The 15,456-nt window shown below is 54.3% G+C and overlaps 1 protein-coding gene across 1 annotated transcript in view; it reads right to left on the bottom strand.

Annotated features, from left to right (window-relative positions):
- Positions 1 to 4,013, bottom strand: part of PLXNA2 (plexin A2) — a 149,024-nt gene extending 145,011 nt beyond the window's left edge. The window contains exon 1 of the mRNA XM_058855947.1: positions 3,837 to 4,013. The gene's annotated coding sequence lies outside the window, so the exon portion shown is untranslated. The remainder of the gene's footprint in view (positions 1 to 3,836) is intronic.
- Positions 4,014 to 15,456: the final 11,443 nt, after the last annotated feature.

Below are 15,456 nucleotides of genomic sequence, written 5' to 3'. Positions count from 1 at the left end.
CTTTCCCTTCCTTTCCCTTCCTTTCCCTTCCTTTCCCTTCCTTTCCCTTCCTTTCCCTTCCCTTCCCTTCCCTTCCCTTCCCTTCCCTTCCCTTCCCTTCCCTTCCCTTCCCTTCCCTTCCCTTCCCTTCCCTTCCCTTCCCTTCCCTTCCCTTCCCTTCCCTTCCCTTCCCTTCCCTTCCCTTCCCTTCCCTTCCCTTCCCTTCCCTTCCCTTCCCTTCCCTTCCCTTCCCTTCCCTTCCCGACGGACAGAGGGACAGACGGACAGAGGGACAGAGGGACAGACGGACAGAGGGACAGAGGGACAGACGGACAGACAGACAGACGGACAGACGGACAGACGGACGCTGTGCCCGGCCAGCTGGCTGTCCCTGCCCTGCAGACAGCCGGGAGGGGCCAGGGCGCCGCTGGCAGCGCCACCAGTGCCCCCCAGTTCCTGTTGTACCGGGAAAAAAAACATCTCAGAGTTAGGTGGGAGGGGAGGCAGAGAATCTTGCCACAACTTAGGCCCATAAATATTTCATATCGCTGGAAGAAGAACGATTATATTCCTGCCAGCACTTTTCTTGTGTATTTTAAATGTGTCACCGCCTTCTACTTTCTCCCCCGTTTGTGTTTCTTGTAACAGGCCCATGAAATAAAGATTAGCTGAATAATCAAGAGTGTTTAGAAATGTGAAGGGGCCTGTCTCAGGAGCACTGCATGCTCAGGTTCATCTTTTTCCAGGTTTTTCCCCCCGCCCTCCCCCGTCCTTTTAAGGATGCCAAAGGCAGGAGCGTGGTTTGCACGGGGTGGAAGCGAGCGGGGATGGGAGAGCGGCGAGCACGCAGTGCCCCGTCAGAAATGACAGCCTGAGAGCCGTGAGGAACAGGGGGGCACTCTCCCCCATTACATATTTATCGTTCAGGCTGCAGAGGGGCCAATTAAAACAGCTTGATCACCGCCGTGCTCGAGCAGCCGCGGATGTGCTGGGAGAGGCGGCATGAGAGGGGCAGGAGCGCACGTTCCTGCTGGGATGCGGTGCAGCCTCTTCTCCGGGAGCCACAAACCTTTGCTCGGTCAGCCAAGGTGTTCCTGCTCCCCCAGGATCATCCCTGGGTGGACAAAGGTGTCCCAGCTCCTCCAGGATCATCCCTGGGTGGACAAAGGTGTCCCAGCTCCCCCAGGATCATCATTCAGTGAACAAATGTGCCTCAGCTCCCCCAGGATCATCCCTGAGTGAACAAAGGTGTTCCAGCTCCTCCAGGATCATCCCTGGGTGAACAAAGGTGTCCCAGCTCCCCCAGGATCATCCCTGGGTGGACAAAGGTGTCCCAGCTCCCCCAGGATCATCATTCAGTGAGCAAATGTGCCCCAGCTCCCCCAGGATCATCCCTGGGTGGACAAAGGTGTCCCAGCTCCCCCAGGATCATCATTCAGTGAGCAAATGTGCCCCAGCTCCCCCAGGATCATCTCTGGGTGAAAAAAGGAGTCCCTGCACCCCCAGGATCATCCCTGGGTGAACAAATGTGCCCCAGCTCCCCCAGGATCATCCCTGGGTGAACAAAGGTGTCCCCACTCCCCCAGCAGAGCGTCACGTTGGCACCCAAAGCCAGCCCAGCTTCCCACCTTCAGCTCCTCACCACTCACGCAATTTCTAAATATCGGCTTTGCTTTCTCTCCCGGTTCAGCTCCTCATCTCAGCTGCCCACGGCATGAGACAGTCTGCACCTACATCTGCCCTAGCTTTTGGGCAACCTTTCCCAGGCATGCTCGAGACTCCCACATTTAGCTGCAACAGGAGTTCCCAAAGTAAGTTCTGGAAAGCCTCGTGGCGGTACCTAAATGGGAGATGCCGGGAAGAGGCTGCAAATCACACATCTCCCTGCGACTCCACAGGGTCTGCCCGGCAAACCGCTCCAAATGTCATCTCCATTTAACTGCCTCGCCAGCCAATTTGTCACATCCTAATGCAATTTGCTGAGGAGAGTTAAAGAGCACAGGGCAGGAGCAGTCACCCCTTCCTTCTGCAGGCTCCCGCAGCCAGCCTGAGTCTGCAGCTTCCCTCTCGCATCCAGCTGGAGCTCCCTTCTGCCGGGAAGCAGGGGAGGCTCGGGGTTAATGCAAAGAACAAGGCAGAGCACGGGGAGAGCTGCTCCCATCGTGTTGGTGGGTTGTGTGCAGACCTTAGGCAGCGTCTGTGACCTGCCTCCACCGCAGCAACTTGTTCTGAGCCGGGGGGAGCTCCACCATTAATTACATCGAGCATAAAGACAAAGAGGGGTGAATTGGGTTACTTCATCTTCTTGCAAGGAGCGCTGGGGATGTGGTTGGGAGAGTTGGGAGGGAGGGTCTCGCCTGCTGAGCCATCTCACAGCTCACACCGATGGGTCACGTCCCTCTCTGCTCGAGCTTCTCGAACCAAAGCTGCTTTATCTGATCCCCTGCACCACCCCAAAATACCACTCCGAGCTTTGAGGGTGCCCAAAGTGACAACAAACGGCAAAAGGACAGCAATAAAGACCAAAAAAGCCCCACTGAGCGCTAACGGATCTAACACCTCTGTGTTAAAGGTAAAAAGCCAAACATCTGTTCCGAGGATGGCACAGATTCTTGCCAGGCATCTGTCCCTCAGCTCTAAGTAGGTCATCTCATCTCACTTTAGTCACCGTTATCAATGGAGCCATCCAGAGCAGGAGGGACAGGACCACGTCCCCAACTCAGCCGAGCTCTGCCAAGCACACCGAAGCCACCGCTGAAGCATCAAGTGCCCAGCAAAGAGCAGGAGCAGCCTTTGAGCAGAGGTTTTGCATCATGGCACTCCGAGAACTTCACGTTCCCTCACCTCCCAGCCTCAGCTGCTGCTCACAGACGCACAGGGGATTTTTCTTTTTTTCCCGTCTGCCACTTACTATTCACCTCGCTTAAAATTAACCTATTGACTTTCTGATACCCCTTAGAACACAGATTAATTGAACATCACTCGCTTCACCTCCAGGAACGTGCGAGTATTGGCCGTAGCGTGAGCGGAGACAAAGCCGGGGATGCCTGACCGTGCCGGGTTAAACGGAGGTCACGGGCGGCGAGGAAAGCTCACACAGAGCAGCCTCGGCTGTCACCGACACCCACCCGACAGCTCCGGGGCTGCGGAGAGCGGGACCGGCAGCCGCGAGTTGGGATTTCCCTCAGGGGAGCACAAGTGCGTTCGGCATCTCTCCCCTCGCCACCCTCCAGGAAGGGTCTCGCGCGGATTTAGGAAAGTTTCAGTGGGGATTTTATGTCTTTTCCCCTAAGATTCAGGGGTGTTTTCCAAAAAGCGCCTCCTTGCTAACAGGAACTTTTTATGGGGATGAGTTTATCCCGCTGCATCGGCTCCAGACGGTGACTGAGCGGTACCGAGCGGCCGCAGAATTAACGAGGAAGCCGCGATGTCTAACGGGAGCGCGGAGCAGCCCGGGGAGGGAGCGGGAGCTGGATTCCCTGGAACCGGGCAACCGGAGCGGCTCCTCCATCCCTTCCCCAGGCACCGCCGGCATCTCCGTGCGGCTCCGCGGGCACGGCCGCCACCGACGGGGCCGGAACCGCCGGGCACCACCCCGCGCTCCGCAGCCCCCGGTGCCACCCGCAGCCCCCGGTGCCACCCGCAGCCTCCGGTGCCACCCGCGGCCCCCAGTGCCACCCGCGGCCCCCGGTGCCACCCGCGGCCCCCGGTGCCACCCGGCTCGGGCAGCTGCAGGCGACATCGATCCCGAGCCTCCTCCCCGCATCCTCCGGCGGGAGATGCCCAGCGGAGCCCCCACCCCGGGGACCCCCCGCACCCCGGCGGGCAGCGGCCCCTCGCCATCCGCCGCCACTCACCAGCTCTCGGCGCTCCGGTGCCGCCCGCCTCCCGGCTCAGGGCGGGGGGATGCAGGCGGCCCCCGGCACCATGGAAATCCGGAGCCGGGCGGCCGCCGCTGCCCGCAGCCCGCTCCGCCTCCCCCGGCGCGGCGCGGCTCGGCTCGGCTCAGCCCCGCCGGCCTCTCATCGCCTCCGCAGGCGCTGCCCGAGTGCGGCGAGCGCGGCTCGGCTGCGCTGCGCCCTCCCCGGCATCCGCCCGCCGCCAGCCCGGGCGCGCTCCCCGCTCCGCGCCAGCCCCGAGCCCGGGCGCGCTCCCCGCGCCGCCCCCGCGCCGCCCCCGCTCCCTCCTTAACCCTTCCGCGGCCTCGGCGCCGCCGGCGGGGCCCGGTACCCCGTCCCCTCCTCACCTGCGCCCCCCGAGCGGCTCCGCGCTGGAACAAAGCCCCGCAGCGCCCGGGCAGCCTCGCCCCGAGCTGTCCCCGCCGCAGCTGTCCCCGACACAGCCCCGCAGCTGCCCCCGCAGCTGTCCCGCCCTGGGGGGGCTGCGGGGAGCGGAACGGGGGTGTCGCGTCCTGTCCCCGGCTCTGACCCCCTGCGCACCCCTTGGCTTCGGTTCTGGTGGTAAGAGCAGAGCCTGAGCTCTCCGTTCCTCAGTTTCCCCATCTCTGCAAGGCGCTGGCGGCCTGGTTTCCTGCCAAGGCCGGGTGACCTCCAGCAGAGCTAGGGCTGGGGGTGGGCTCAATGCCCCCGAAGCCACTGACCCCCACAGCTCCCGTCAAAAGCTGCCAGAACCCAACCACGGTGGCCATGGCCAGCTGGAACAGGGTGCCCTGTGGCCACCCACGGCCGGGAACCAGGGGATCCCTCCTTGGGGTTGGGTGGTCCAACCACAGAGCCACGACCTGGCCTCTCCTGCTGCCTCAGCACAGGGAGAAGCATCTGGAAGCTGCAGGGTACCCCATGAGGAGCATTTCCCATCACCACATCATCACCTGCAGCAGCCCACAAGGGTTTGGGAACACCAGGAGCCAGGGAGGAGAAGCCAGGCCCAGTGCCACAGCAGGACATTCTGCTCCTGAAAGGCAGGAGCTGACCCTGACCCAGCCAGGGGCATGGGAATCATTCCGAGGAGTGCAACTGGTGGAGGGGATCAATACCGTGATGGATTGCTGTTTGCCAGATCTTGTCATCGGGAATTTTTGAACCATTTTTCTATTACACATTGGAACAGTCCTGAGAGAAAATCAGAACCATCATCCTGGGCCTCCTCCACGACAAACCTAAGTGACAAAACCAACCCAGTCTCCTCTTACAGTTCCCCTCCAGCCCAGTCTGTGTCACCCTCACTGCTGTCACCATGGCCACAGGAGCGGCCTCGCTGCATCTCCCCTGCCTGGTGCACGTTAGCAGGACCCTGCAGGAGCAGTTTTGGGTGAGAAAAGGCACAGTTGTTGTTATTTTGCTGTTTGCCCGCTGTGGAGGATTCAGGAACCCCGAATTCCATCAGGGAATACCTTTGCATCCCCCTGTGCACATGCAGGTGCCTCCCTTCCCCCTGGGGTTCTAACACTATCCCTGCCCAGGAGAAAGGCACAGGTTGGGCTGTTGGTGTTCTCCCCTGTGGAGCCCTCAGGGGGTGTCAGTGCTGCCCAGGCACCCTGCACAGCACAGCCAAGCCCCCAGTCCCACCCAAAGAGTCCCCTCGACCTCCTCCAGCTCCAGAGGACTTGGACAGCCTGGAGAGATCCCCAGGCTGCAGCTGCTGAGCTCAGGAGAGGCAGCAGAAGGCACTCAGTGGATGGCAGCACTGGTTCCTGAGCAAGCTTTTCTCTGTCCCATTCCGTTCCCAGTTCAGCTCCCGTGCTGCACCTTCCCACAAACGGAACCAAATCCCATTGCAAAACCCATCTTTGGACACAGGCACATCCCACTAATGCAGCTCCTCCTGTGCAGAACATCCCAGGGCAGGGCAGAGCGGCTCAAGAACCTTCCTCTCTTCTCTGCAGGCCCGTGTCTGCATCCTGCCTCCTGTTTATTATTTATTGATGGTCAGTTGTGCTCCTGGACGCAGAGGATGTTTCCAGATAATTATTGCAGCACTGCTGGGCTGGGGAGCAGCCCTGGAGCTCCTGCAGGGGCACCTGAGCCTCGGGCTGTGCCGGATTCAGGGGGGCTCAGGTGGGGAGGTGCTGCCAGGCTGAATTTTTCCTGCTGTAAATATGAGTGAGATCTGTGCTGAGCCGAGTGCTGGGGCACTCAGGGTGTCCTGGGCTGGGAGGGAGCCACCACAAAGAGCCAGACCCAACTCCTGGCCCTGCACAAGGCCACCCTAAGAAGCACTGGCAGTATCCAGGTGTTCTCCTGGACAGGTGACAGGGATCGAGGGCTGGAGCTGTGGCAGAAGGAAGCACATCCCCCAGTTCAGCCAGGTGATGGTGACAGACGTACAGGGAGGGACACACAGGTCCAGTCCTGTGCTCCACACAACCCCTGCACGTGAGTATTTACACACCCCCAAGGTACCAGCGTGCAGAGCCAGAATTTACCAGCCAGGAGAACGGTCTGGATGTGACATCCCCCACTCCTGTTCCCAAATCTGGGACAGCCCAGGCCCTTGGCCCTGCCCACGGTGCCACCTGAGTGCCAGTGGCCACTTCCTTGGCAGCAGGGGCACCAACACAGGCACACAGAGCCCTGGAGAAGGAGCTGGGAGCTGGACAGCTGCTGGCCAAGCAGGGGAGATGAGCTATAAAACCATCCCTGAACCCTTGGATTGCACTTCTCCCTGTTCTCTAGCCCCAGCACCCTTTTCTGAGGGGACAGAGCAGCGTTGAAGGAGCTGGGGAAGCAAAGCAGCAGGGAAATTCCAGGCTGTGTTTGCAGCCCGTGAATCAGTTTTTCTTTGTCTGTACATTTGATAACCTCCACTTCCGAGCATGGGGGTCACAAATCTGACCCAGGAGCCTTCCAAGCCTCCCAGCGCCCCCCATTCCCTGCAGGGGCTGGAGAAGAGAGAGAAAGGAGAAGGGAGAAGGGAGAAGGGAGAAGGGAGAAGGGAGAAGGGAGAAGGGAGAAGGGAGAAGGGAGAAGGGAGAAGGGAGAAGGGAGAAGGGAGAAGGGAGAAGGGAGAAAGGAGAAGGGAGAAGGGAGAAGGGAGAAGGGAGAAGGGAGAAGGGAGAAAGGAGAAGGGAGAAAGGAGAAGGGAGAAAGGAGAAAGGAGAAGGGAGAAGGGAGAAGGGAGAAGGGAGAAGGGAGAAGGGAGAAGGGAGAAGGGAGAAAGGAGAAGGGAGAAAGGAGAAGGGAGAAGGGAGAAAGGAGAAAGGAGAAAGGAGAAAGGAGAAGGGAGAAGGGAGAAGGGAGAAGGGAAGGAGAGAAAGGAGAAAGGAGAAAGGAGAAGGGAGAAAGGAGAAGAGAATCAGCCGGGCACTTCCCCGGGCGCACCCAGGGCGACAGAACAGATCCATCGCTCCCCGGGCAGGCACAGCACGGAACCAGCACAGGAGGAAAAGAACCTTTCCCCCGAATCCCGGCCGTGTTTCGGACACGGGCAGCCCGTCCAGGAGGCGATTTCGGCGTGGAGCGGCTGTGCGAGGCCAAGAGCACCATCTATAGGCACCGTCTATAGGCGCTGACAGCTCCCGCTGCCACCCAGCCCGGCGGAAACCCGGCGCAGCTAATAATTATTCAGCACTAATCACTACAATAGAAGAATCATAGGCAGTTATTTAGAAATGATTGTTTCCCCTCAGTTATTACTTATGACAGTGAAAGGAAGTATCAAATAGTCAAACCCACATGTATATGGGAAGCTGAGTGAAGGATCAATGGGAATTTAACCAGCACTTTACGCTATTCTTCCTCTTTAGAAGAACCTTGTCAAGTGATTTTTTTTCTCTCTCTCCTGTTCGTAATGTCTTCTTGGGAAATAAAAAGGATTTTTCTTTTCCTAGCGCTGCTTATCCCTTCCTCTCCTCAGATTTTCCCATAACTCCGAGCTCTGGCTCCTGCCTCTGGATCTCCTGGTTTGAACTGAGCTGAAATTAACTCTGGCTTTTTCTTCCTAAAACAAGCTCTGGTTTCATTAAGTGCAAGGGCAGGAGAACAGAAAGTCTCCGAATCCCGAGTTCCAGAGTGTCTTGTTACTGTCAGAAACACAATTGCCTGTGCCAGGGTTGTGTCAGGAATTCCAGGTGCAGACAATGTGCCATTTTTAATCATCTTCCCACAGCTAAGAGCTGAAAGAAAGGGGATCATACAGAGGAGAGCACAAAAATAACCCTGAAAAAAATAAAAATACCAGCAATATTTAACGATGTTAAAAAATCAATCCAACATGAAAACATTGGCCACGATGGAGTGATGGGGTCACCTTCTCCTCTTCTTCCTTTGGCTCCTCAGCCTGACCCAAGCTCTGCACACCACTCCCACCTCTGTTTGAAATAAATATTCTGCTGCACCTTTGTGTTTCCCCCATCCAGGACTGCACTCTGCCCCGTGCTGCTGTTGGGTGGCTGAAGCAGCTGCAGCCCTGAGGGTTCCCCAGTGCTGGTTTGTCATTAATTACTCGCTAATGACACAGTTAGAGCCCAGCTCGCAGTGCTGGGACAGCCTGCAAAGGTTTCATGGTTGGGAGAAGTGTCCAGAGCTCAGAACTCCAGGCCAGGGCACATCCCCAGAGTTATTCCTGCTGATCCCAATTCCCACCATCTCCATCCCGGGCTGTTCCTGGGGCTGGTTTGGTGTCCTACAACCCATGGCAGGACTTGCACAAAGATCCCAAACGCAGCAGGGCCCGTGGTGGCAGCGCTGTCCCCTTTGTAGGGCTGGAAATCCCAAGGGGGCTCTGAGTGAGGCTTCCCAAAATCTCTGCACCCAAATCTCCTCAGGACAGGCTGGGCTCCCCCTGTGCCCTTCCCCAGCTCACTGTCTTGGGGGAGAAGCATCTCCAATTTTAGTTCAGCTGCTTGCTGTGATTAAGAAGCTGCTTTAGCAATAAATCTCCCCTGCGCTGCCTTCACAGGAAATCTTTGCTTCCTTCACCATAAAGAAATGAGTATTTCAAGCTCCCTGTCCTAATGAAGGTAAAATACAGAGAATATTGTCAAACACGCTGTGGCTCTGTCTTCTTTTCCACAATAATCTTTCTAATTCTTCTGTAGGCGCTGTGTATCTCTGACAATGCCAAACGGAATGAAATGCAAACCTAAATGATTTCAAACCCTAATTTCATCTCCTTTTTCCCTCTTGTCTGAGGAGATGGAGATTTTTTTTTTCTCCCCCTGCATAATAGGTGGAACTGGAAATCCTTTGATTTGTGGGTCTGGCAGAGTTAATCTGCTGCTGCAAATTCTGCAAAGCGTTTTTTGTAAGTGATGGAGGAATGCAAAGCCTGCAGCCTGCTTATTGCTCCAGACTCCTTCCAGGATTCTTGGGAGTTTTGTCAGGAAAGGGAGGGGGATGTTCCCAGTCAAATACAAAACCAGAAGTTTATAAAAATCCTTCTCTTCAGGTAACTCAGCCAGCACCAGAGAAAGGCAGAACAGCCACAAGCTCATTTTAAACACTATTATCAGTTTTGTTACAACCACAAAGAACAGAGGCTGTTCAAGGACAGAAACAACAAAAGAAGAAAACTTCAAGAGCACCAAGCCTTTCATTTCCCCCTGAATTTCCATCTCACCTGCTCCTCCAGCACCTCCTTGCAGCTCTCCCAGTGCCCAGGGCAGCAGAGTGAGGAACCCTCGGTTCCATCCCTGCAGGGAGTTCCTCCCCTGCCTTCCCCCCTCTGCACAGAGCCTGCCCTGGCCTGGAGAAACATGGATCATATGGAGAGATTCATTTCATGTGTGTGAGTGCTGATTGCAGCAAGGTCCTGGGTTTAATTGATGGATTGGATCATGTGTGGGGAGTGTATCCAGGGAGTTTTCACCTCACAGATGTACAGAGAGGGACCTCCTCTGGCTCCTTTCTTTGCCTCAATACCCAGCAAGGGGCCCAGGAATATTGGGGGATTAATGTCACAACAGAGGGAAAAAGTCTGCCATTCAATCTATTTAAACATTTGATTTCACCAGTGCACCAATTAGACATTCCCTGTCTAAAGAGACCACGGATTAAAGCAACAGCAACGCTGAAAAAAAATCATAATCTCTTTGGAGATCTGTCTGTGGACGGATCTTTTCTTTCAAATGATCAAGGCAAATATATGAAATTGCGAAAAAAAAAAAGGAAAAAGAAAAAAAAGACCTCTTAGAAGTAAACTTTAGGGCTCTGTGAATAATTTCCCCGTTCTTGTCTGTGCTCCCTTTCATGAGCTGCTTTTCCTTTCCCTGGCACCTTCTCCCTCGAGCCCATTTGCATTCCCCTAATTAAGGAGCTGCCAGCCCTGCAGATGCCACTGTGCCCTCTGTGGGGTCTGGAGGAGCCTTTCAGACACCGATCCCAAGTTCCCAGCTCTGGGGCAGCTGGAGGAACCCACCCCAGGCTGGGGTCCCAGCTCCTGCTGGGGACAAACCCTGACCCCAAAGCTGGGAGCTGCACTGCAGCTTCCACCAAAAGCAGGGAAAAACCTTGCATTTCCTCCAGGGACACCCCCAGAGGTGTCACAGGAGTCTCCACCGAGCTGCTCTGCTCATAACAAGTTTCCTTCTGACAAAAGAAGGCCCCAAATCTCCATTTTCCCTTCCCAAAAGGCGCTCTGAGTGTGGTGATGGCACCTCCCCGGTGCCAGCCTGGTGGGCAGCGTGCCCTTGCTGACCTGGGATGAAGTCCTGGCTGCTGAGAAAGACAGAAACACACCCTGAGGAATAAAAACAGACCAAAAACTCCTGCCCAAGCCCCCGTGCCATCCCCAGGCTGTGACTGGAGCCACCCCCGGTGCTCCCCAGGAAAAGCAGCTCGGGGTTTCAGGCGGAGGGGGAAGGACTGGATCACAAAAAAAGGAGACCAAGTGGATGATTTCTGCCAGCTCCAATCCCTCTGCAGCTCTGCCAGGACCTACTTCCAGCTCCTCTCTCCTTATTTAGACGAGTGGAAGGTTTAAATGGGGAAGTTTTCCTTGGCAAATGTGTTCTGGCAGCCGAACTGGACCGGTTAAATTTACCCAGCCCAGACAAAAGGAAGAGGCTGTTTCCATCCAGGAGCGCTGGAATTTTTCTCTTCCATGATTTCTGGTGTTCCTTGGGCCGGGGGTTCAGCTCAGGGAGAGGGGAGAAAGGGCAGGGAGAACCCAAATGTGCAGGTGAGACAAACCTGATCTGAATTCCTTGGTTCTGCAGCATCCTCAGGTTCCAGTTCCTGGTGTTACAGGGATTTAATCACCCCAGGTTCCTCATGGGCAGTCCAAACCCAAGGCTTGGAGCCCATTTCTGTGTCAGCTGCGGAATTCCCAGGCCAGCAGAGTTTATCTTTATCCAGGGTTGGGCTGCTCCAGGAGCCCTCACCCCCCAGAGGGGTTTCCAGGAGGATGTGACCCTTCCCTCCCTTCCCTCTCCTGGGCAGAGCTCCCCAGCCAAGGAGAAATCCAAATTAATTTAAACAAGAAGAGACTCTGGCGGGCTCATTTTAATGTTATTTTGTGTTTTATTTCCTCTGTGGTGCTGAACACCAGACGTGGGAGCTCCAGAGGGAGGGAATTTCCTCTCTGCTGAATTTGAGAGAATTCTGGGATGGGAATGGGATGGGATGGGATGGGATGGGATGGGATGGGATGGGAATGGGATGGGATGGGATGGGATGGGATGGGATGGGATGGGATGGGATGGGATGGGATGGGATGGGATGGGATGGGATGGGATGGGATGGGATGGGATGGGATGGGATGGGATGGGATGGGATGGGATGGGATGGGAAGGGATAGGAATGGGAATGAGATGGGGATGGGAATGGGAATGAGATGGGGATGGGAATGGGAATGGGAATGGGAATGGGAATGGGAATGGGAATGGGGATGGGAATGAGATGGGGATGGGAATGGGAATGGGAATGGGATGGGAATGGGAATGGGAATGGGAATGGGAATGGGAATGGGAATGGGAATGGGAATGGGATGGGAATGGGAATGGGATGGGATGGGATGGGATGGGATGGGATGGGATGGGATGGGATGGGATGGGATGGGATGGGATGGGATGGGATGGGATGGGATGGGATGGGATGGGATGGGATGGGATGGGAATGGGAATGGGAATGGGAATGGGAATGGGAATGGGAATGGGAATGAGATGGGAATGGGAATGGGAATGGGAATGGGAATGGGAATGGGAATGGGAATGGGAATGAGATGGGAATGGGAATGGGAGTGGGAATGGGAATGAGATGGGAATGGGAATGGGAATGGGAATGGGAATGGGAATGGGAATGGGAATGGGATGGGAATGAAGCCCTGGTCTGGCTCCATCCCAGCTCCTGCTCGGAGGGACCGGAGGGTGCCCAGCCCCGGCCCCAGCAGACAAAGGAGCACAAGTCACTGACAAACCCAAACAAAAATAACCGAGCAGAGCCAGAGAAGCTGAGCGCGCTCAACACCGGAGAACAAAAGGAAGGGGAACCGTTTGTCACCTCATAAAGGAACGGGAAGAGAAAGTCTTTGACGATGAGGGAGGACGATTTGCTCTCATGGGCCAGTGCACAGCCAAATATCTCCAAGCTGTTGGGAGCAGACTGAGTGCGGCGGGGCCAGAATGCCATTGTACACGCTCTGAAAAAAGCAGGGGGGAGAAAACCACCACCACAGAGAGGTACTTCAGAAATAAATCACGGCCTATTCATTAAACCAGATTATTTTAGTGAAATCTATTTTCCCCATCTCTTTATTGCTTTGTTTTCTTTTATGTTAATTCTGCGTCTGCTTAAAGTTGAATTCCTTGATCTGCAACATCTTTAGCTTTAATTTTTATTTTTTTTTCCCCCTCTCTCTCTTCTCCTCTTAGCAGCGAAATGAATTCAAATAATTTGCATTTATTGCAGCGCACATCCAGCCTCATCTGTAGCCTTTGGTGTGACTGAATTGCTTTTCTGCTTCACAGGGCACATGGAGAGGCTGCAGAGAGCCCCTCACCACCCCAGGAATCATTCCCTGGCACTCCCGCCGTGCTGCAATATTTATCATATTGATCCTCTATAAAATAAATAAGCAAAATGATATTATTGGAAGCAATGATCTGATGAAGCCACGGACTGAATCAATCACTTGGCAGGGACTTTAGAACAAGCAGCCGCTCGCTCTCAACTGTTTCCAGACTCAATTTGCCTTACAAATGGGTTTCTCATCAACCCAAGCACTCACGGAGGGAATGTGTCCTTCCACGGGATCTCCTGGGGAAATAGGGGTGTTATATATGGGTGCTACACCAAATCCAACTTCTTTACAGCCACACGCTTCCATTTCTTAATTAACTTTAAAATTTTCTTTAAGGAAACACCTGATTCATTTCACGGATTTAGCTCAGAGAGACCCGAACTTCTCTCCTTGCAGGAAAGCCAATCAAGCTGGCTTTTCAAAGGATAACTGCTATAAACCCTGCATAAAAAGGGGGGAAAAAAACACAGCTGGGACCTCCCCATTGGCTTTTTACCAGCTGTTGGTAAACACGTCTAATAACTCATCCTGTCAACGTGCTCACTTGGCCATTACATGGAAATATTCATAAACGCTATTCCCAGTGCTGATGGCTCCATTTCCTTAATGAAATCCACAGAGTTTACTTTGCAAAGTTTAATTGCTGGAAGAATGGGTGTCGGGTTTCTGCTGCCGACCTGCTGCCCTGAAATCCTTCCAGCTCCCATGTACAACAAGGAAAGAACTTAATGGAGCTTTTGCAGCAGTGGCTTAGCAGCTAAGCCACCTTTAAGCAATAATCCCAGCAAATATAGATGGAGATGCTGGAATCTCCTGCCTTCCAGGAGAATAGATTTTAAGTAATATGAAATTCAGTCCTGTTAATTGACTGAGCAGGGGATTTCTGTGGGGAATGCCTCCAGCACTGGGATCCAGGCATTGATTCCATCTCCTGGATGTGGATGTGTGCAGCAGGACGGAGCTGGAGAGGGAAGAGCTGGAGCAGGAGTCAGCAGGGCCAGGCAGGGATGGGTGAGAGTGCTGAAATCCCTGTGTGAGTAACACACAGCCCAAAGTCTGGGGGATTGTCATCTTGCACCTTTTATGCACCAAATCTGTCACAAACAGAAGGCTGAGATGGTTGGAATTGCTGTGGAATCTCTGCAGCCCCGGCTCTGATTTAAACCAGGAGAATCCTGCATTTCCCACCAGCAGGGAGCCCAGCTCTCCTCAGGGATCCCAGCCCAGGTGAAACCATCCCCAAAGGGCAGAGCCCGGGGATGAAGGGGAGATTTTCCACCAAATCCTCACCAGGAGCTGCCAACCCCATTCCTGCCTCCATGGGATGAGCTCCATCCCCAGCTGGGAACAGCGATCCCGCTCACCTCATCCCACCCCAAACAAACCAGGAGAGCTTTAATTAATTAATTTTTATTTATTTATTTATTTTATTATAAATAAATTTATATAAATTTTATTTATTTATTTATTTATTTATTTTATTTATTTATTTTAATTTATTTGGTCCAGCCTGGACCAAACTGCTGAGCCAACAGCGGAGGGGATTTCTGGAGCTATCCAAACACGGAACAAACTCATTTCAGCACGCTCTCTCTCCCGCTCTGACATGGAAAATAGCCTGGAAAACAGCGTGTGCTGCTGCCAGCGGGAAGGGGAGCTGGGTGCCAGCACTTAAACAAGATCAATCACTTCCAAGAGCAGCCTGAGCACGGAAGCAAAGCTCCCTGCGTGCCCCAGCAGCAGAGAAACTGCTCAAGTTTCTCTGGTTTTGCAAAACTGAGCTGAAAACTTAATGCTGGCTTTGGGAGGTGTGTTAGGGGAGCGTGGGCACAAACAATTCCTCATTAACAGGAACTGTAATTCATTAAATCCAGCCCAGGCCACAGCAGCTCCAGAGCTTCTGGAATCTGGAATCTGGAATTCCAGAGCTTCTGGAATCTGGAATCTGGAATTCCAGAGCTTCTGGAATCTGGAATTCCAGAGCTTCTGGAATCTGCTGCACCTCCCAGCCAAGCCCAATCCAGGGGAATCTGGATTCAGATTCCCTGAATCCAGAATTCGCTGGGATCCAGGGGTCTGGCCCTGAGGAGCAAACCTCAGCTGGGTCACGCTCTGCTGGTGCTGCTGGCAGGGAGGAAAAAGGAGGTGAAAACCTCCCAGAATCTCTCCTGCTTGGGGAGCTGGGTTTAATCCCAGGGAAACCTCCCCAGCAGGAATTCCCTGCCAAGAGGACACAGGAGCAGGTTACAGCGGGGTCCATCTGCAGCATTTCCCCAGTATCATTCATTCCTCATTTATTAATTTCACACTCAGCTGTGGGCAGTGTGTCGGGCTGGGAGCAGATCTCGTAGCACATCAGATGTTGCATCACAAGAAACTCTTTGTTTCTGGCTTCTGCAGCAGTTCAGATTCATGTCCAACCTCTTCTCTCAGAAAGCTCCATTTAAACCTTTTCCTCTTGATCCAGAGAGGACCCATCATGCAGAGATGATGTTAAAATGTTGTTAAAATTTATGTTGTTAAAAGTTGATTTCACCTGGTGGCTCCTCCAAGCCGAGG

The sequence above is a fragment of the Poecile atricapillus genome, chromosome 23 (assembly GCF_030490865.1).
Source record: "Poecile atricapillus isolate bPoeAtr1 chromosome 23, bPoeAtr1.hap1, whole genome shotgun sequence".
Classification (NCBI taxonomy): domain Eukaryota; kingdom Metazoa; phylum Chordata; class Aves; order Passeriformes; family Paridae; genus Poecile; species Poecile atricapillus.
Note: the sequence above shows the minus strand (reverse complement) of the source record. Positions and strands in the feature narration are given on the sequence as shown.